This window comes from Anomalospiza imberbis, chromosome 3 (genome assembly GCF_031753505.1).
Source record: "Anomalospiza imberbis isolate Cuckoo-Finch-1a 21T00152 chromosome 3, ASM3175350v1, whole genome shotgun sequence".
Taxonomy (NCBI): Eukaryota; Metazoa; Chordata; class Aves; order Passeriformes; family Viduidae; genus Anomalospiza; species Anomalospiza imberbis.
In genome coordinates this window covers 91070174-91091195 of record NC_089683.1, presented here as the reverse complement: position 1 = coordinate 91091195, position 21022 = coordinate 91070174, and the positions used below count along the sequence as shown (strand labels likewise).

General features: G+C 39.6%; 1 long non-coding RNA gene across 1 annotated transcript; it reads right to left on the bottom strand.

Moving 5' to 3' along the window:
- Nucleotides 1–2627: 2627 nt before the first annotated feature.
- On the bottom strand, nt 2628–6176 carry LOC137471389 (uncharacterized). Its single transcript, XR_010997559.1, has 2 exons — nt 6011–6176; nt 2628–2850 (listed from the first exon to the last, which is right to left on the bottom strand). It is a non-coding gene; the product is annotated as an uncharacterized lncRNA (long non-coding RNA).
- Nucleotides 6177–21022: the final 14846 nt, after the last annotated feature.

Here is a 21022-nt window from a genome sequence, read left to right as displayed (position 1 = left end):
ACATGTCATGTACCATTGTGCTTCATAAAGTGGAGGTGGTACAGACACAAAGACCTTTTCATTTCTCAGTGTCCTCAGGGACTGTCAGGAGAGAGTCAAGAGTGTAGCCTGCATTATATCACTGTGCTCTTGCTCTTTTGCAAGCTCTGAATGTGCCCCAGCTGTAGAGGCACTGTACCTTCCTGAGTGCCACTTGGCTGGTGGTGGTGGGATAGCTTCACAGGGGTTCACTTTCTCTTGCTCATATAGCACAGGTGGAGTAAAAAGAGATGTGTTGGGCTGTTGTCGGAATAATTTCTTGTCCTTTGGAAAGAGACAGGAAACACCTGAATGCTGGACCAATTTCACATTGGCTAATTTGAAGTCCTTAAAACTGTTTTATGTAGAGAAATGTTTTTAGAAAAATGGATTCCTATTTGCTCTACCAAGATCAGAGCAGAGGCTGCAGTTTTGTTTTATCACTGCAGCTGCATGCTGCTTTTGAGCTTGGCCTGTCTCTAAATGAGCAAGACTAGCACAGCATTAGCACTGGAAGTGGTTTCTGCTTGTGTAGGCAGAAATTACAAGAAAACCATTCCTTGAGAGTTAGAAATGAAAACATTCCTCCAAATTCAAGCTGCTGGTTGGTGATCATGACATCAGGTTTAGAAAAGAAACTTTTATTGTCAGATAGAAGGGCTGTATTTGCACATTGCCCCATACTTACTCTCCTTCAACAGAGCTGCCTGCTCCAAGAGTAAAGGATTACAATGGAGAATATGTAAAGCCCATAACTACAGAGCACACCATAAACCTTTCTTCCTTTCTGTTACAAAGACAGTTTCCTGCACAGAAAAAGCAGAAATGCACCACTAGCTATAAAGATAAGTCAGGATATTTTCCTTTCATTATTTTTTCTTGTTGTTTCCGTTTATGTCTGTGGGCTAGAGTTAAAAGACTTCATACATTTTAATGGGGCATCTTGCATATTAAATGTAACTCATTGAAGCAAATTTATGGGTTGTTTGCTCTGGTTTGCAAATTTTGGTCCTATTAGAAGTTAAAAAAACACTTTCCAGTGTAGGTGAAAAAGGGCTATTTGTGAAAAACATGTGTGAGAAATGGTTAAGAAGGAATAAGCATCTGACTAGTGTTTTCCCAATTAATATGCCAGAAATTTGGAAAAAAAGTATGCTGTTGTGGAGACCATGGCATGACATGATGCTTGAAGAGGACACGATCATGTGCAGATCAGCATGGGGCTGCCATGCCTTGCAGTACCCAAAGGAGCTGTTGGAATTGCATGCAGCAAGCATAACGCTGCCTTCCTACCTCTTTTTTTTTTCAGTTTGTCTGCCTGTCAGTTTGGTAATTTAGCAGCAAAAAAACCCTTTTTTGAAGCCACTTAGAAGAAAAGGGAGACAGGGGATACTAACCTGAGCAATGGGGACAGCTGTGGTGATTATATCAAGTTCTCAAGTATTCTTTTCTCCACCTGTGCTATTTGGGAGCTGTGTGAGAGACATACCTTGACAATTGAAGTGCTGTCTCATCTCTGCAGATATATAGCTTGGGTTTGAAACAGTCTGTAAGCTTCCACTAACTCAGAAATAAAGAAACTAAAAATGATTTCAAAGAAATAATAGCAATTTTTTGGAGACAGTTGTTATCTTGGGGGCTTTTGATGGTCTGTCTGTATTTGAGGTATAACCGATGTAAGGGATTATTACAAATTGGCATGAAAAGTCAGGGTACTCTAAAGTTAGGCCCTTTACACCTGACTTTATATTCCTTTGACATCTTACAGATAATGATAAAAACCAGAATTGAAAATTCCTTACAAAAATCCCTGAACAACAAAACCCAAAACCAAAACAATCCAACAGTTCGACAAATTCATTCTTTCCTCAGTATTTTCCAGCCATATCCCCCACCATAATGGACTTTTTCCATCTTTCCCTTTTTCCCATTTTATTTTACCTTTTTTGTGTTGTTGAGCAGTCAGAGAGGAGTTTGAGAGTTAGGTTTGTGTACTCTGTTCTGGTTTGAGGCTTATTCAGGGAGCAGAAAGATTAACTTCTTTAGCATAGGTGACAATTGCATTGGGATGTCTCTTAAACAAAAAAAAAAAAACAAAACCAAAAACAACCAACCAAATAAAAAACCTAACATGACAAGCATTCCAAATTTGCTTTTTTTTTTCCTTTTTATTGTTGCAGATTATAAAATGACAGAATATTCTGAGTTGGAAGAGACCCACAAAGGATCATCAAGGACATCTCCTAAGTGGGTGTTCCATCTGGGGATTGACCCCACTACTGTGTGTGTTATTAGCAGCATGGTGTAACCAACTGAGCTGATCTCAGGGTCTGAGTTCCAGTACATTCTTCCCTTTGTGCTTGAGAGAAACTCTCTACAAGTATTTTATCCCCTTTTCTTCAATCTCAAAAAAAAAAAATCCCTTTTACAGTGTTAAAAAGACAGAGTTCTTTATGGCTGCTGGCATGCCAGTACTCATTTTGTTTTGTTTCTATTTTGCTGAGATATTCCATATCCCTCTGTATCCTTTTCTTGTCCTGGAATTTGGAGACAAGGGTCACCTCTTTGCTCTCTGCTCTATTCTCTGTCCTGCCCAAAGAGGTTCTTCATTCATGGCTGGTTCCTATTGTAGAAATGCAGATTCATGATGTGATCATACAGCTGTTATCTTTTCACTGGCTTAGACACCAAAGTGTCTAATTTCTCTCTTGTGGCAAGGCAAATGAGTCATCTTGAATGCCCCCATCATGCAGACTCCCAGGAACTTCTCATATTCCCTTGATTCCTTGATTTGTATATTGCCTTGGACATCTAGTGAAGTGCAGGGTGACTCTGAAAAAAGGAAAATTGTTGCTTATAGAAGAAATCTTTTTGAATGAGGATGTTAAAAACAATTGCTGTCTGTTCATGGAATTAGGATGATGCTATAATTCTTAACTAATGCAGTTTACTGGGAATGATTTGTGCCTATGTAATAAATAAATAGTAGTCAGAAGTATGGGAACCACAGATAAGTATGTAAATTCTGTTTGTAAGGTTTATTTGAGAGCACTCTAAACATCTGTCTAGTCATCGTTATGACAGGCATGTAAAATTAAAACCAGCACTTGGGGTTTGGACTTTTCCCCCGAGCAGAGCTGCTGGCTCATTGCAACTTCCTAGTGTTAGGCTGGAAACCAGCACTTGTTAAATATCCTAATTTTTCTTCAGAATAGACAAACCTTTGAGTACAGACTCCTGAAAAGTGCATGAAGGGGAATAGTCTGTGGACCCATGCTTTATGCTGGAGCAATGGTTACCTCCATATTCCCTTTCATGGGAGATGACAGCAATTATTAGTTTACTAAAAGCTATGCTGCCAAATTTCAGCTAAATGCTGGACATGAATCTGCTTTGATACATGAGGTAGCCAGATTGGTGGAGTGCTTCAGGGGTGAAAAATCTGAGTCCATTGGCAGGTACATGAAATAATATACCAGAGAAAATATAAAAGGAGAGTCTTGCTTTGAGCATTGCCTCCAAGAACCAAAAGCCCAGGAGGCAAAGTCCTGTTTTTCATGTCAAATAAGCTGTCACTAAAGGCAACATGAGAGCCTTCTCACAGGAAGTAGTTATTTAAATGGATGTCTTTCCATCTGGGCAAAATATGAGGCCACAGTCTCATCTCTATACTTCTTTGACTAATTCTGTCCCCCAGTCTCTTCCTGGAGTTGGGTAAAACAGGGTAGTTACTACCCAAAGGAACTGAAGGATTGGGCAAAAAATAGGAACACAATGATTATGGGGAGAAATTCAATGCTGTGTGCCTCTCCAGGGTTCTAAAATTTATATGAAAAGTGTTAAAATGTCTTTCCAACCATTTTCTTTGATCCTGTTTTTGAAATTATGCTATTGTGTAGTTTCTGAATAAGGGCAATACCAACAAAAATATTTTCTTGCAGTTTCTTCTCACTTGTTTGTGCAATTGAGCCTTGCATATAAATATCACAACTGTTTCTGCTCCAATAACCCACAGAGAGATATTGTCTTCAGAAAAAAAGTGTGAGAGTGAGGACATTGAAGGAAAGGCTTTGCTCTAAACCAGCACCAAGGCTCAATAATTGCAGAAGCACAATTTATGCAGTGAGTGGGAGCTTAATATCAGTGCAATTAAGTGCAATGACATCACTAATCTGCCCGAATGTTCATTCAGCTTGGCAATCAAATCTACAAGCCCAAGTCACTTTCAGGTCTGTGGGGGACCTGCAGCCACCTCAGCTCACTGTCCCTGTAACTGACTGGCAGAAGGGCCAAAAGCTGCTGTGGACATCTTGCAGCTGATCCCTGTGGTGACAAGGGGCACTGAACTATAGCTGTCCTAAGTTGTGCAACCTCTGTTCCATTCAGACCTCTTCTGCTGGCTCTGTACTGGAATGATGCACCCCGTGTATCACAGTGACAAACATTAATTCAGGCTGGGAGCAGAATAGTCACTTACTGTGGCACCTCCAATCACCTGAGCTTCTGGGAGATTTGCTGGTTCAACTGGCAAATTTCTGAATGAGTGACAGTGAGTGTCCTGAGCTGCCTGGAGGTGAGGGAACAGCTGTCTCAATGTTCTTTTGGGGTTCTCCATTCTGCAGAGCAGCCAAACCAGCTAAATATGCTTTTTCCACACAAGGGAGTGCTTGTCCCATCTTTGTCACTCTTGGTTTATTCCATATGGAGGAGGATAGATAGGCTGATAGATGAGGATTTTGGTTTTTTTGGTTTATTTTTAAATAAAATAAGCTAGGAAAAGGAAGCGGATGGAGGGAAGGAACCTAGCTTTATCTTCATCTTTCTCCAATGTCAGTCCTCATGCCACCTGAAAATCTTGTCAAAGCCTTCAAGGCCTTAGAGAGAAAAAAAAAGGTCATGGTATCACTTGACTAAAAGAAAAAAATAAAACACCCACCCTGAGAAAACACTTTCTAAGGCAATCTTTATGTATCTAAGACTCATAAAGGAAAGGACACAGTATGTCTAAATTTTGCTTTGTAAGTCACATGGAGATGACGAGCACAAGAGATGAGGCTGGAATATCATGTGGTGGGACTGATCTATTTAGTCTTGCCCCATTTTTGAGTGACCTCTGTGCAGCTGAATTCTTACAGTATATAAAAGCACCTGTCAACTACTGGTTTGTAGTTTTTTTGTGGAATAAAATATACAGTTAATTAGCATACATTAGAATAACTTTTAGCCCTCACTTTTATTATATTAAAGAACATTTTCCTTCCAATTCATAAGTCCTCAAGTTTAAAAGATCAAGCCTGACATAAATAAATCTGAAATGACAGACAGAGACCTCTGATCAAATGAAGTAATGTTAAGCTTTTCAGCTAACATGAAAGACTAATTACTGAAGCGAGACTTAATAATTGATGCCTTCATTCAGTAGAGCTCTGAGATTTAGGTCCAATAAAGAATTTATGTACCTAAAAATAGTAAATACAGAACCTAATTTTCCATCATTTGGTCCCCAGATAGGGACCCAGAACCGTGTGCATATTATTGAGGCCCTAGAGCAACAAAGCAGTCAAGAAAATTTCTCAGATCATCAGATGGGGGCTAAGCTTGGTGCCCTCAGCCTGCCCACAATTAGCCAGGCTGAACGTGACTCGGTTGATGATGTGGGGATGTGGCAGTGAGGGGTGGCTAAGCAGCAACTCAGCTTTCCTGCAGTCTGATAAGAAGCATCAGGGTTTGCTAAATTGCCATCTCCTTTAGCTCCCCATTTAATCCTCATGTCTAGACCTGGTTTAAACAATAGAAATACCAAGAAAGCAGAAGGAAACCTTATATTCAAGGTGTGTCTGAGGATGCTGGGACATGCTTCTTCACAGTCCTTGAACTAATGTATTACTGAGGATTTTGGCCCCTCAAAGCACTTGGCAGGACTTTTTACTGTGCAGTCGAAGAAGGCTGAAGTGTGTTTTGCTACTGTGTCTTTTTACACAATAGGTCTTACCCTGGAGCTCTCTGGGAGATTGAACTTCATCAGCTGGAGTGGATGATTTACTTCTGCTTGAAACTGAAGTGGAAGATGGCAAAGGATGGAGCTGGGAGGTTGGAAGACCTGCAGCTCAGGTGCAAGGTAGTGAGTCCCACACAGCTGAGCCCTATTGCTGACTCACTGCCTGTGTAAAGCAAAGTGATACAGAGTTAACCAGCTCTCGGGACAGAGATTGGCAGAGTCTCCAGCCTGGGAGACATCCCTGGGTACTAGTCTAAGGAGTCAGGCTGCATCAGGAAAACAGCCTATTCTCAAAATAGGATGGAAAGGATTGACCCAAGTCTTCTGGTAAAACATGGTGGAATTGGGACCTGCAGCAAGGCGTGGTTTAGGCCTCAACAGTGTCTGCTCTGGCAGCTGTACTGGGGGAGGTAGCACCAGGTGGTGCAGGTGTTCGTGGTGGTGGAACTGATTGTGGTGGTAGAGGCGATATCAAGGAGTGAGGGTGACTGTGGTGGTGATGTCTCTGAGTCACGGGGTTGCATGGAGAGCCTGAGCCTACACAGGGAAGTGTGAGGATATGAAATGCCCTTGGATTATCACTGGTGCATCCTGACAAAGTGTGGTGAGTAAGCTAAAACTAAGGGGGAGGGTTGTGTGGGGTTGTTTGCCCCTGTTTTGAGAGGGCATTGACTTCAGGCCATGTTGGAGAAAGGGGAGGAAGGTCTGTCTTGACTACTGATGTTTTGCTTTGGTTTTCCTCTTTGTTTGCTTGCTTGCTTGGTTTTATTATTAAATAGATGGATGAGGGTTTGCTGCTGTTTTGCTTCTCACTAAGATTGCCCGTGACTGGAGGGACTGTAGGTTTATGTGGCTGCCAAGAAGCCAGATGTGGACTGTATCCAGGTGGAGAATCAAGGGACAGGTGGCAGAGTGCTATTTTGCTCCACAATTCAAGAAACTAATATTTTCTAACACACCATGTTGCTGCTTTTCTCCCAACCTAGAAGTGAGAATTTTGTTAAGTCTGATGTTGCTTTGTACTTGAGCCAACTTAGTGATGTCTGCTGCAGAAAATATTATGACTGGTGGTGACAAGTTAATATTCTTCCTATAGTTATGGCATTCCTGGAGAGCTATAGGAAATGTCCCAGCGATATTAAGTAAACTAGATGGTAGGGAATCCAGCAGCAACCCTGCTGCAGAAAGAGAAATTGAGCACAAGCAGCACATTAATCAAATGCTTAGGGGAAAAGAAAATGTGCTGTGCAAAATAAGATGAGTTGCCTGTTACAGTTCTTCATGTTTTTTATGTTGATAGCTTGCTGAAAAAATGCTTTTTCAAGTTTATTGCTGAAGGTTACTTAATGAATGTGGGCTTTTGCCAGATATAATTACAATGACAAAGTAATTATCAGTGTATGCTACTGCTTCTCAGAAGAGGAGTCAAGCAAGTCCACATTTTAGACCATTTTCCTAGAGGAAGAAGTCCTATGTGAGTAAATTTTTTCTCTAAGTTCCCACTTTGGCCCTTTGTTTTCCATTCTCTTTTGTCTTTGATCCAAATTCATCTGAACAGATGCAGTGTGAAGAACAATACCTTAAAATGCATCATTATTCCCAGTCTTATTTTTGTGTCTCTGTTTGCATGTTTTGGGTTTTCAGGGGAGATTTTTTTTTATGATTTTGTGTGTGTTTGTTTTCTAAAAAAAAAAAAAAAAAACCAAAAAAACAAAACCAAACCAAACTGCAGGGCTGTCAGGTGAATTTATCAAACTAGGAAAAGCTCAATGTGGTTCTGAAAAAAGTGACACTAAGTTTGGGAATACTGAGATAATTCAGGGAAAATCACCACAAACAACCAAAATATTAGATGGATTTTTTGCTCTGGCTCTTAAAAAAAAAAACATACTGCAAGCCTCCCTTTTGGGACTGTGGTGGGCTGGCTCTGGCTGGATGCCCAATGCCTACCAAATTCACTGTATCGTGCTCCTCGTAAGCTGGACAGGGGAGAGAAAGAATGTTCAAAGACTTGTGGGTCAAGATAAGGAAGGGGAGGAAGGGATCAGTCTGCAATTACAGTCCCAGACAAAACAGACTCAGGGGTAAATTCATGTAATTTATTGCCAGTCAAATTAAGCAGGATAATGAGAAATAAAAGATAAGTCTCAAAACACTTTCATCCCATGCCTCCTTTCTTATTGGCCTCAACCTTACTCCTGATTTTCTTTACCTGCTCTTCACCAGTGTCTGTGGGGAATGGGGGTTGTGACCAGTTCATCACTTGTCTCTGCTCAGGCTACTGAGTACTCCTCCCACTCTTCCCCTGCTCCACAAGAGACAGTCCTCCACAAACTTCTCCAGCATGTGTCATTCCCACAGGCTACAATTCTTTGTGAGCTGCTCCAGTGTGGGTCCCTTCCACAGGGTCCAGTCCTTCAGAACAGGCTGCATCTCTGTTGGTCTCCCACAGTCATAAGTCCTGCCAGAAAACCTTCTTTAAAACAGGCTTCCCGCTGGGTTCAGCCTTCTTTCAGGAATCCACCTGCTCCATAGTGGGACTCTTGCATGGGTTGCAGGTAGAGGTCTTTTCCTCCATGGACCTTCATGGGCTGCAGGGCCACAGCTGCCTCACTGTGATCTTCATCACCAGACTCTCTGCTCTGGTGCCTGGAGCTCTGGCTCCCCCTCCTTCACTGACCTCAATGTCACCACGTCTGTTTCTCTCATTTATTCTCACTCCTCTCTCCAGCTGCAGCTCGTGTTGCACAGGGTTTTTTCCTCTCCCTCTTCCTAAATATATAATCCCCAAGGTGCCACTGCCATTGCTGATGGGCTCAGCCTTGGCCAGTGGTGTGTTCTTCTTGGAGCTGGCTGTCTGTGTGGGACACAGGGCAAGCTCTTAGAAACTTCTCACAAAAGCCACCCCTTGTAGCCTCCCTGCTACCAAAACCTAGTCTTGAAAACCCAATACATGGCCATAATAAACAAATATATAGACCTAGTGTTTGAAACTTCCCCACAAACAACTGCTCTTTATCACTTTGAACTTCTATGTTGGTTTAGTCCCCTGGTTCTGTCCCACATCCTTCTGGGGAAGGCTGTGTTCCCTCCTCACTTGGAGCACTCCAGCTCTCACTTTCATGTTTGCAGGAAGGTTCCAGTCCTGGCTTTGAATCGACTGTTTATTGACATTGATGCCAGGCTATGGCAATAGGACTCAGAAAGCCATGTGCAGGAGACCACAGTGTCTGGCATCAAGGGCTTTTGGATGGCCACACAGGAATGTCAGCTGAGATACTGTGGGCAAATAGAGTTAGGAATGTTTTGTTTACTTTTCCTGCAGAGAAATGGATTAAAAAGCAAACATTGCTAGGTTCTGGTTTGCATCTGCCAGATGCATGTGCTTGATTATAATATCTTCCTTTTTGTATTCGTGAGGAATGGACACTTCCTCCTCCCTTTATTCTATCTTGCCTCAGCCTGCTTCCACTCTGGTTCTCTCTTTGTACTGACTACAGTGTAGTTTGTGGTTGCTTTGGGAGCTGCAAATGCTCTCCTCTAGCCCCAGGCAGATCTCTCCCTGAGAGCCTCTCTCTGTGCAAATCCGTCTGCACGGGCACGTTTATGACTGAGCTTATCCACCTTCATCCCTGGCACGAGCAGAGAGAACCAGGAGATGTGGGAATGCCCTTGGAGAATCTGTGATTTTTTTTTTTTTTTTTTTTTCCTGTATGTCACGCACTGGCAACTTCACATTTATGTCAACCTACAAAACACTTTTGGGGCCACTCCTTGCTGATTGTCTGACCATGTCCTTATCTCTGCCTGTAGAGGTTTGTAAGAAATTTTACATTTTTGCATGAATGAAATAAGAATTGAAGCATGTCTCTGAAAGTGCTGGAAAAGGCATCAGACCAAGGACTAAAAGAATGGCCTGTGCCCAAAAAGAAGCATGCTGCTGCCAGGTTGCAGTTCCCAAAAGTAAAATTGAGAAATGAGGTTTTTATGTTGTGACTGTGCTGGCAAGATGACAGCACAGATGACTCCTTGGTGAAAGATCCTAACAGGAGGTGTGTGGCATTCTTTTCCATGACAGCTAAACAATAAAACAAGCAGTTCCCCACCCTCGCTGCCTTTTTCTTTTTTCTCCACCTCTTTTTCTTTTTTCTTTTTTCCCCCTTTATTTTAATTTTAACTTTTATTCATCTCTATATCCCTCTCTCCCCTTACTAGGAAAACCCTGGAACAGTAAATTTTGCTGGTTTATGTGGCATGGTCCTTTCCTCTCATTCCAGAGAGGACCATTCCAGGGCAGATGTAAGATGCTTGACTGCACCACTGAGCCACTGTCACATGCCAAAATCTCTTCTGCATTTCATCAAAAGCATCTTAAGCTAGACTTTTTATCAGAAATATGCAAATATTTTTAAAATATTTAGAAACTTAGCAGTTGTGTATGTGTTTCTCTGGTAAATTTTAGAAGATATGAGAGTTTTTGTTATTGTTGATTTTGGATAGTTGGTCTTAGTCATCAATACTCCTTCAGGCACTTTTCTTGATCTTATATAATATATATATTTATATTTCTTACTCCTCTGGTCTACTCACAGCCAGCAACTAAGTACCATGCTCACTCCTATGCCCCCAGTGGGATAGGGAGGAGAATCAGGGAATAAGGGTAAAACTAATGGGTTGAGGTTAGAAAAGCTTAACGATTGAAAAAAAAAAAAAAAGTAAAATATAGTAATAATAATGAAAAGGAGATAAAGAGAGTAATAAAACTCAAGAGAAAAAAGTGGGGTACAACACAGTTGCTCACCACCCTCTGACTGATGCCCTGCCTGTCCCCAAACAGTAATCAATGGCTCCTGGCCAGCTCCCTCCAGTTTATATACTGGGACTGTCTCACAGATGAGTAGTTGGACTGTTTAAAGAATCACCATCAGAAGTATTGGCAAAAAGCAGGTTATAATATGAATTTATGAATCCATGGCAAGGTTCACTCTATTACTTATTACACAGAGGAAGGACACATAAGAAAATTGAATTAGAATCGATTTGGAAGTATTTACACAAGGACCGGTGATGCAAGAGGGAAAGGGTGCAAAGAATATGGGTACAAAAAGATAAGGGTGCAAAAGGGTTTATCAACACTTAATCTCAGCAAATTTAACATTTAAAAAAGCAATTCTATAGGAATTGCTACAGTTATAACCATGACTTCATTACAGATTCACAATAACAGCACTCATACCATAACCAAATCCTAGGCAGAGAGGTGTGTATACATCCATATAAAGATAAAGGCTCCTATCCAAAACTCCCCTAGGGCTCAGGGAATACTCACATCCAACCCCTTGGTGCTTCTCACCAGGCACTTGGAGCAGTCTCTGTGTGGCAGGGGTATCAGCCTATGCCTCGTTGTCAGTGATGGTCCTTTGAGTGTGGCAGACTTGAGGGCTCCTGGGCTCTGAGAGGTGTTCCAGTCAGGGGGAGGTGCTGGCACAGCCAGCTGCAATCCAGGAGAGCTCCACGGGCCTCATTTGGGACTGCTGTTAATAAGATCGCAAGATGATTAGCTTCAGTCATCAGTAAATTTCCATACTGACCATATCCCAAGTTGGGAACTACTGGAAACAATGGTTCTGTTTCACTTGGGCTATGAGTTGGGTGGGGAATGTCCCAGGGCTGTAAGGGGATGACAGGGGATGACAGATTATCCTTTGTTCCCTACCTTGGTCAGGCAGCTGATGTTCCTGTTATGGTCAGGGTTGTTTCCTGTACTGTCTGTATCCTGCAGGAGCTCCTTGTAATGGGCAGGGATGCCTTGCTGCCCAGCTGGTCTGGTAAAGGGGCACTTCAGTGCTCAAATGGTACAGTCAAGGCCTGCCAGGGCTCCTGTAGTGCTGGCATGGGGAGAAGGATGCACCTCCACAGTGTGACATTCTATGGAATGGAATATCCCCTGGGTGAGTTTGGGTTGCTGGCAGAGCATGAGGAACTGAAAACTCCCTGATTTAGACTATTTCTACAAGTATTTTAGGAACTCCTTTTTTAGCATTACTCAGCAACAACTAAACCATCAGGGTGTTAGCAGCATTATTCTCATCCTAAATCCAAAGCACAGCACTTCACCAGCTACTAAGAAGAAAATTAACTCTATCCCAGTGGAATGCAGGACACATATATTAGGTTTAATATGTAGTCAAACTACTGGCAAACAGGACTTCAAAATTAAATCAAGATTGTTTAGAATAGGCTATGCAGAGCTGCATTCTGTAAAGAAATTAAACTATGTTGATTGACTCTGTCCTTCTGTAGCAATGACCTGAGGAAACCCCATCCTTCAGCTTTCTGATATCCATAGGGCTGCTTTCCCCACAACCCTGTATCAGGTAATTAAATATTTTTAGACTGTGTGTTCATATAGAGCTTAGTTTTGGAATTAAGTTAATTTAATTTCTGCATATTATTTGCACAACCTTATTGTCAAATACTTCAACAGGTTAAACAATAAAACCTGAATTTTTGAATTTGGTGACTCTGGCAGTTAATGATTTTAGGATTCCAAGCAACAGGCTCTAGCAATAAAAGGTGCATTGTACAAAAGATTGTAGTTTATTTTCAAATTGTGCTGTAATCTTGATATTAATGAAGAAAAAGGGTGAATTTTGAACACCTGCACACTTCTCTTGGTTTTTGATTATGTGTAGGGGTGTTAGCATCTCAGGATAAAAATACAGCAGTGTTCAGGCCAGCTCTGAAGGATGTTATCATATTTAAAGATATAATATTTGTCAAGAGAAGAGAATAAAAGAGGAAACACCACCAGCAAAATGGCCATATGATCTCAATAACAGTACAGCTCCAAAAGGAGCTGCAGCTGTGTTAAGTGTATCTGCTCTGCACAGCCTCTCACAGTAACTAGAATTCAGTGTAACTGAACTACTGAAGAGGGTAATTGCAGTTTAATATGAAAAATATAACAGTATAATAACTGGCTGGGGTTTGAAGCAACTATTGCATTTTCAGCAAACAGACAGTCTCCCTAAATGTAGCTTTATGTAGTTATATTTCTGCCAATAGCAAGGAGGGTATTAAGGATTGAAATACTGAAGCTTTTAGTAAACAACATCCTCTATGGTGTCTTCATTTTCTAAACTATATCCAGCTAATTCTTTATTTGTATAACCTGAAGCTTGGCAGAGTTTCATCCAAATCTCAGTGACACTCTAAAGCTCTGGAATAATTATCCTCTTGAACTCACTACAAGTAATGATGAAAACTGCAAACCTACTCAGCTTGCTGCTGTCTGGGCATGCTGAGTTTGGTTTCCAATTTTTGTCTTTATTAGCTTAGGCAGACAAGTTGGTAGGAATTAAATGTGAGATCAGTTACATAATGCATTTCTGGGTATTCAGAAGTGCTGATAAAATCTATTATGGATTATGTGGATCAAATGTCAATAGGTGCCAGACATATTTCAGTCCATGAGATTTACATCAGGCTTTTGACAATGCCTTTGAGAAATCTACGCTTTCATTTGGAGCTACTTTTAGGTTAACCAGTACCGGAAGAGGACTCTTGAAAAGCAGCAGTCCATTTACTTGCAAGTCATACTTTTATTCACCCACTTTCTTCAGTCCGAAATGACAAATGCTTGGATGGAACACTATCTAGAGAGATATCTGATCATTTTATCCTACCATTATAGATTAGATGAAGTGAAATCCTAACTAAGGTTATAAACAGTCACTTCTTTCTTTACCTGGTCTTAATTTTGTTGTTTCTGAATGATGTGAAAATATCTAGATACACTGGTCCTTTTTTTCTGTTGAAAACTCTTGGCTCCACTAAATCTGCTTGGCCTCTGGATCTCACAGCTGTCAGAGGAACTTTTACAGCTAGATGAGAGAACAAATCTATTCATGGGACATCCACAGCTGAAGCAAGTGACTAGAGAGACAGTCAAACCTTATGTGCCTTTGTGCTGTTAGAGCTATTTTCTAGAAACAATGAAACATTTCTAAATACAGAAGTACTGAAATACACAAACTGATTACAGACAGTTAACTGTTATACTATTTTTCTCAGTCTTCCTTATCTGAAGAGAAGAAATCTTAAAAATTAAGGACTATGCAGGAAGTTATTTAGGTTTAGTACAGCTGATCTGAGGATGTCAAACATTTCAAGCAAAATTTTCATACCTCTGAAATCAACACCAAAATTTCTCTTAATGATGTGATTAACCATAAACCCTGTGTCTGCCCTTCTTAGTCTCTTACTAAGAAGAGATCTTTGAGACAGGAAAGACAAAGACATTGGTTTTGGCAACAGGAGTACTGTTCTATGATCTACTACTGTCTATAGTGCTTTGGAAATGGAGGATGCATTATTAATATTATCATTATTAGGAATGTTATATTGGGTGCTCAAGATTCATTTGAGTGGGGAAAAGATGAAGTTGAAATCCATTGGAATTAATCAACAATGTGGATTTTTTCCAAAGCTGTTTGCTGTTTCAGTATTTTCTGAGGGGTAGGACAAAAAAGGAAGCTTCCAGCACCTGTCTGTGCTCTTCTTGCCCTCTGGATAAAATGAGGCTTTTCATCTCTCTGAATATCAGTATTCTGTCAGGGTAGAAACTAAAGGTATTCTTCAAAGTTGCTTTTTATTTTTTGAATCTTCAACTCCTTCCAGGAGGGGATGGTAATGTAAACGTGTAGGCACCTGTTTGATCTGAAAGGTAGCCTGGGTAGTTAGAGCTGAATCATGTTCCCAGTGCTTCTGGACATAGCCAGCCTAAAAATATGTTATTTCCTTGCAAAACCTGAGTTTGTGTGAAACAACAGAACCGATCTTGCAATAGAAAAAAAAGTTCTATTGTCAAACAACAAAAAATTAGGATTTTTTTGTTTCCTTTTTAATGACCAATACTCCTTAATATGTTTTCATAGTTCTGTCTTCAAAGTGACAGCACCCCAGCCATTCGTAGCTGGGTTTGGTTTGCTGTTGTAGTAGCCAAGAAATTCAGTGTTCACCTTGTGCTGCAGATAAAGGTGTCTTTCTACAGCTTGGTCTAAGCAAGCCAAACTTGTCTTATTTGAAAATCATGTTGAAGTGACAATGGGTTTTTGCTGTTGTTGACTGGTTATGCTTTTGTATTTCCTGGATTAATGTCAAGATATTACCCTTTGAACCAAAGAGGTAGAAGTTCAGCTGAGAGTCTGTGCTTTTCTCTGTAGCATGGGTGGCATGTCTGTTTTAATCAAGGATAAAGCACAGAATATATGTGGTCTTTTAAAAAGGTTAAGAGTTTTGATGCCTACATTTTATTTTTCTTTTTGCTTGGGGTATTTTCCCTGACAATTAAAAAATAAGTTTGGAGAACATTTCTGTTTCTATTGAGATAGGAAATAATTTGCTGCTTCCTAATGATCATCTCTGACTAAACTTAGGGACTTTATGTTTATGTCATTGGATTTACAGTGTCTAATTCTGCTTTTAATTTAATTGCAGGGAAAAGCAGTACAATTTAAATCTGGGGTTTTATTTTTACATTTATAGTTGGTAATGTTAAGAGCTGGATTCTCCAAGGATATGCAGGCTTTTTCTTTATCATTTGAAGTCTAAATTAAAGTGGGTATTAACAATTTTATGTATAACTTATTTTTTCTGTTGGCTTTCATAAGTAGCCAGTAGAATAATTTATATTTATAAAAAAATTAGTTTGAGTTCTAGAAGTCTATGTCCTAGACATAAATTTCTAGTAAACTGGGCATCTTCTCCTTTTTCTTCAGGTAAGAAAAAATTCAATTTGCCTTTCACAGAAGCCAAATTATTCCAGCCATTTTTTTTGAGTAGTAGATGATCTAAACTTTCTAAATCAGTTCTATGGATCCTAGATACACTATTTATTTCTTTCTAGGAATAATTTTAAGCAAGTGTACTTTTAGCTGTTTTTTTCTGAAAATTGAAGTTTAGTTAGCGAGGGTTTAGTTTTTTGGAAATTGTATTTTCGATCACTGTTTCTGGTACAAATTTAGAAAACAGATACATAATGTCAAGCAACCTGCCCATGTGAGATTTGAGATGAAGATGGCAAGAGACAAGTGTCCCACTCTATTAGGAATCAGAGGATTTTGGTATCTGAGCTGTCTAAGGCCATTTGTGCACTGTGAACCTCATTGAAGGATCTGTGACATACAAAGGACTTCACTTTCAGGTGTGCATATGAAGATAGAAGCTTTCCAGCAATTCTCTAAAATTAGATTGAGGTCTATCAACAGTAAATGAGGCTAAAAATTAATCTTAAATGGAAATACTATAAAAAATGAGGGTTTTTTAAAGATTTATTGTGTATTTTGAAGTAAGGACTTAAAAAAGCCTTGTGCTCTTCACAGAGGGAAAAGAGTCTGAAAGAAAGCAGGGTAAAACTCTTCTCAGGAAGACACTGCCTTTTATTTGGCCTGTATTTATTATATCAGGCAGAGTTTACCTCTTAACTCTACTAATCTAAAGTTACATGGTGTTTTTTATCTGCTGGAGAGGAGAGGCTTACTTTGAATTACCCATCAAATTGACGTGGGTGCAATTTTTACCTATATCCTATGTTATAACAGTGATTTAGGGTTTTTTTTAAAATGGTACAATACATGCACAACATGCAATACATTACATAGTTATAATAAAGCATGGAATACTAACATAATGTACATAGAAATAAAACATAATACATTCTACTTTGCTCAAGAAGAGAAGCAGTCTCTCCCCTTCACCCAGTTAAAATTCCTATCCTTTACAGTTGCTCTGTGGGAAGAGAAAAGGTCATGCTTTGTTTTGATAGATAAGTTACCTGGATGTTTCTGGATTTAAATTTGAATTCCACTGAATTTTGAAACCATGCAAATAGGAAAATGTGTTTCAGATCTAGTTCTAGAGCTTTTCTTAAAATACAAAACATTTTTTAAAGGCTGCGTAACTGCTTCTAATTAAAGCATTTCTAATGATGGGGCCTGGGTTGTTTCAGGCTGCTTTTTTGCTAAAGTAGTATTTCTTGAGGTCCTTCAGGGATGACCACTTAATCAAGCTGGTTATTTTCCTTGTTGAATTGCCAAAAACTCTCCAGACAATTTACTAACTTAGCTGCTGACTACTCATTGCAAACCAGTAAGCCTCGCTCTTTTGCTAGTAAGTCTTTTGCAGTCAACCATACCTTCTGCTGATTGTCATCTGAGGAACTAAACACACAATGTTGAGATAGGAAAGATATAAATAAAGCTGCAGATTTGTATTTATATGTTTTATTTATATTACTTTGTTCTTCAACATTTATGGACTTACTAAAAGACATTCTCTACTTGCCTTTTTTAGCATATGAACAGAGAATGTACAGCTCTCCAGGGCTTCATGAACCTACTGTCTTCTATAATTTTCAGTCCTTGTAATTTTAACTTTTTTGATGTTTGCTGATATTCAGTCGAGATCGAAACATAAGAATACCACCAGCATAACCCCACACCTTTGTTTCAGGGTAGCTAAAACATTTTCTTATTTTTTCCTCTTCTAACCCAGAAAAGAAAGAATGAAGAAGGAGGGTTAATTATTTCTGAAAGCAGGTTTATTTTTAAAACTCATTTACAGAATTTTACACCCACATATATGTAGATATTTTACAGATGGTGGTGATCTCATCCTTAGGGGTAAAAAAGCTGAGGTGTAATTTCAAGCAACTCACTTCAGGATTTTTCCTGGAATAGAATGCCTAATAATTGTCCTCTTTTTCTGCCACATGCAGTGGTGAAAAGGGAGCAATAGAAGTGCTCCAGTTATTCTATCTGAGATTAAATTAGAAATTAAATGTTCCCTCCTCAAAGAACAGCTACCCTTAGGAGCAGATTACTTACCATTCAGTTCCTATTTTTTAATAAGCTAAAAAGCATTGTCAGTAGTCACTATACCTGTGTAGGTATTGGCCAATCCAAAAAAACACATCAGAGCAGTGGTGACTATAAACTTTGAAATGTCTGATTGGAAACACTCCACCTTCTTATGCAAAAGAATAAAAAGCAAGGGATACATATTGAAGGAGGTTATAATTACTAATAGTGGTGTACTAACATTTCTGAAGTGATGATTCCTGAAATGAGTGGCTGTAATGCTAGAATATCATGGTCATTTGTGAAAGTGCCAATCATAAGAACTGATTTTTGGTGCAAGTGGTACAAAATGAGGGCCTGAGTTTTGTGGGCAAAAGGCTTTTTCCTCGAAGCCTTAGCAATTAAAAGTGCTGTAAATTGTGCCATTTGGGAGCCTGAACTGCTGTGCTTGTGCTTCCTTCTGGGTGGCACAGGGGAGGGGATGGAGATGAATAAATGAGCTTGGAAAGCTGTGGGCTTGGAGCTTTCCACAGAACCAGTTTCCCTGCTTTTGTTTTTCATTGCACATCTACATGACAAGGTATGGTGAAAGGTAATTTAAGAAGCCTGGAAACTGCACAAACATTTCACTGCTCTGGGAAGAGCATATGAAGAGGTTGTAAAGGGTTAGGGCATGCTCAGCTTTGGTTTTATCCTAATGAATGTGTGAGCTCTCCAACAGGAAGGACTCTGCATGGTCACTGTACACTCAGCAAGGTTTATAAACAACATAGCTGTCAAGGGCCAGCAAGTCTCTAGTGATTACCTGCAAACAAATGATTATCAAAGGTACTATTAATAGGATCTAGGGAGCCTGCCTCCTTGACACAAAGTCCACAGAGTGACTGGGGCTTTGCAAAGTCATAACTAACCAAAACAAGGGTCTCAGGAAAGTTTTTTTACACTTTCCATTATAACAGCCAGAGCTATTTGGGCAATTTGGGTTAAGAGGCTTGTAAAAAAAATCTACAGTGCTAAAGACTCTGGAAAAAATTGTTTGAAGAAGTTAAAATATATAATGCTCTAAGAAATTGTTTGTTTTATTTTAGTTAAGCCTCAGTTGAGGAAATTGCCATTATTTTAGTAAATAATTTTGTGATCCCTCACATCTATCTCCCTTCACCAGAGAAAGCAGCAGTGGTGGTGCTGGAGGGGAGCAAGGCCTTGCTGTGGGGCTGGGCTTGAAGCTATTGCCTTTCAAAAACCAGACCTGACTCATTCATGACATACCTTTGAGAAACACGCAAGGTGGGGATTGAAGGCTGAGCTCAGTTTCCCACCTTGTATCAAATTGCAGTTCCCCCTACACTGATGTGTGAAATGCTGGCATCACTGTATTCTGTATATTTTACATTATATTTTAAGTAATAATAGTGCGTAAAAGTAACTGATACATTGTTTAAATTACAAGTAACTTAATTTTACTTAAAGCAAAATTGCTTCCAAGAAAATACACTATTTTTTCCCAGGTGTTGATGCAAAGACTACTTCTTGCACATGTAGCAGGGCAATAGAACTGAATCTAACACTCCCTCGTTAAACACAGGATGAGTAATATCTTTTTAATGAAAGAGATTTGATTACTTGGGGCAACAGTAATGATAATTAAAGAACCCCACAAATATGCTCACATTCTTGGTCCTTTTCTGAGTTCTCTTGTACTGTGGAGGGATATTTTCAAGGTATTTGCTGCATACCAGAATATTTAGATGTTTCATAAGGAGCTTCAGTAATCATTCATTGCATCAGCCTTGCTTTTAGGTACTCTTATCCTGTGGATATGGGTGCTGACCATCCCGAGATCCAAGCTGGCATGATCCTTGTTCATTGTATTAACTCGGGAGTTAAAGCTGTTGTGGTACTAAAATCTGGTCTAAAGGTATAAGGATAATTTAACTTTCTTCCCAATTCTATAACTTTTCTCATGGCTTGTTTGTTTGGTTTGATTTTGGTTTTAATGCTGATCTCCTCCTGCTCTTCAAACAATAAACTGAGTTATGTGAAAAAGCACCAAAGTAAAGGCAGAGATGCTTTGCATAGTCCTAAACACCTGCACACACAACAAACCATGTTAAGCAGAATGAGGACTAAAACTGATGTTTAAACTCACTGAACCATCTCCTCTCTAAAATTAATATTGTTTCTCCAGGGACAATATTAGCTTAGACACCTCTTCTCTGCTATTAGGGCATACTGGTCAGAATAACAGTGATTTCAGAGGTAGCTGGTTTGGTTCCTTGTTGTAATTTGCAAATTAGAGGAGAAGGGGGAAAAATGAAGAAACCAGTACCATCTTTCTTAATGGATTTTTTTTTTCTGAAGTGCTAAAAAGATGAGAGGAAAATATTAAAAACTTAGAAAAGGGACAGATTTAGCTTCATCTCTGAAGGAGCCAGGCAGTAAAAGAAAAAGGTGTAAAATGTGTTTGTGAGCTACCCTGGCTTGTGATATTTAGATGTGTGTGATTGCTCTATTGACGTCAGCTGGTAGGGTGGGGTAGTGTTCTTCCAGAGCACTTTTTTTTTTCCTCATTAGCAAGGAAGAGCTATTAACCTTTTTTGGATATTATTTCTAATTGAAGCCACGGCTTCTGCAGCATGTTTTCATTTCCAGCTACTTGAAAGGATCAAGGACAAACTAAAGAGCCTCCTGTGACCTGCAGAACATTAAAGCTTATAACCTCTGGGACTGATCTGTGAACAGGATAGGGTTTGGTGGGGATTTTTTTTTCTCTCCACATATCTTAATGCTTTACAGAAAAGTGTTTCAGGATCCAGGATGATGAGCCCTGTCTCCTTTCTTTCCTATTTTTTTTTTGTGGTTCATTTTTTTTTCCTGATCAAAGCATCTCAGCAGAATTTCTTTGATGTCTCCCTAGCTCTAGCTGTATAATAAGCAGTTTGACACAATAGAAAGGAAAAAACCCTTTGTGAAAAAAAAAAAAATTTCCAAACAAGATAATTTTTCACTCAACCAAGTAAGAAGCTAACAGAAGCAATGGTTTATACAATCGATGTTGTTTTGATTCTATGCTCAGCCCTCAAGAAATGGAGCACTTAGCCAAGATAATTTTTTATATTCCTGCTGGCTTTTCTTCTGGAGGTTC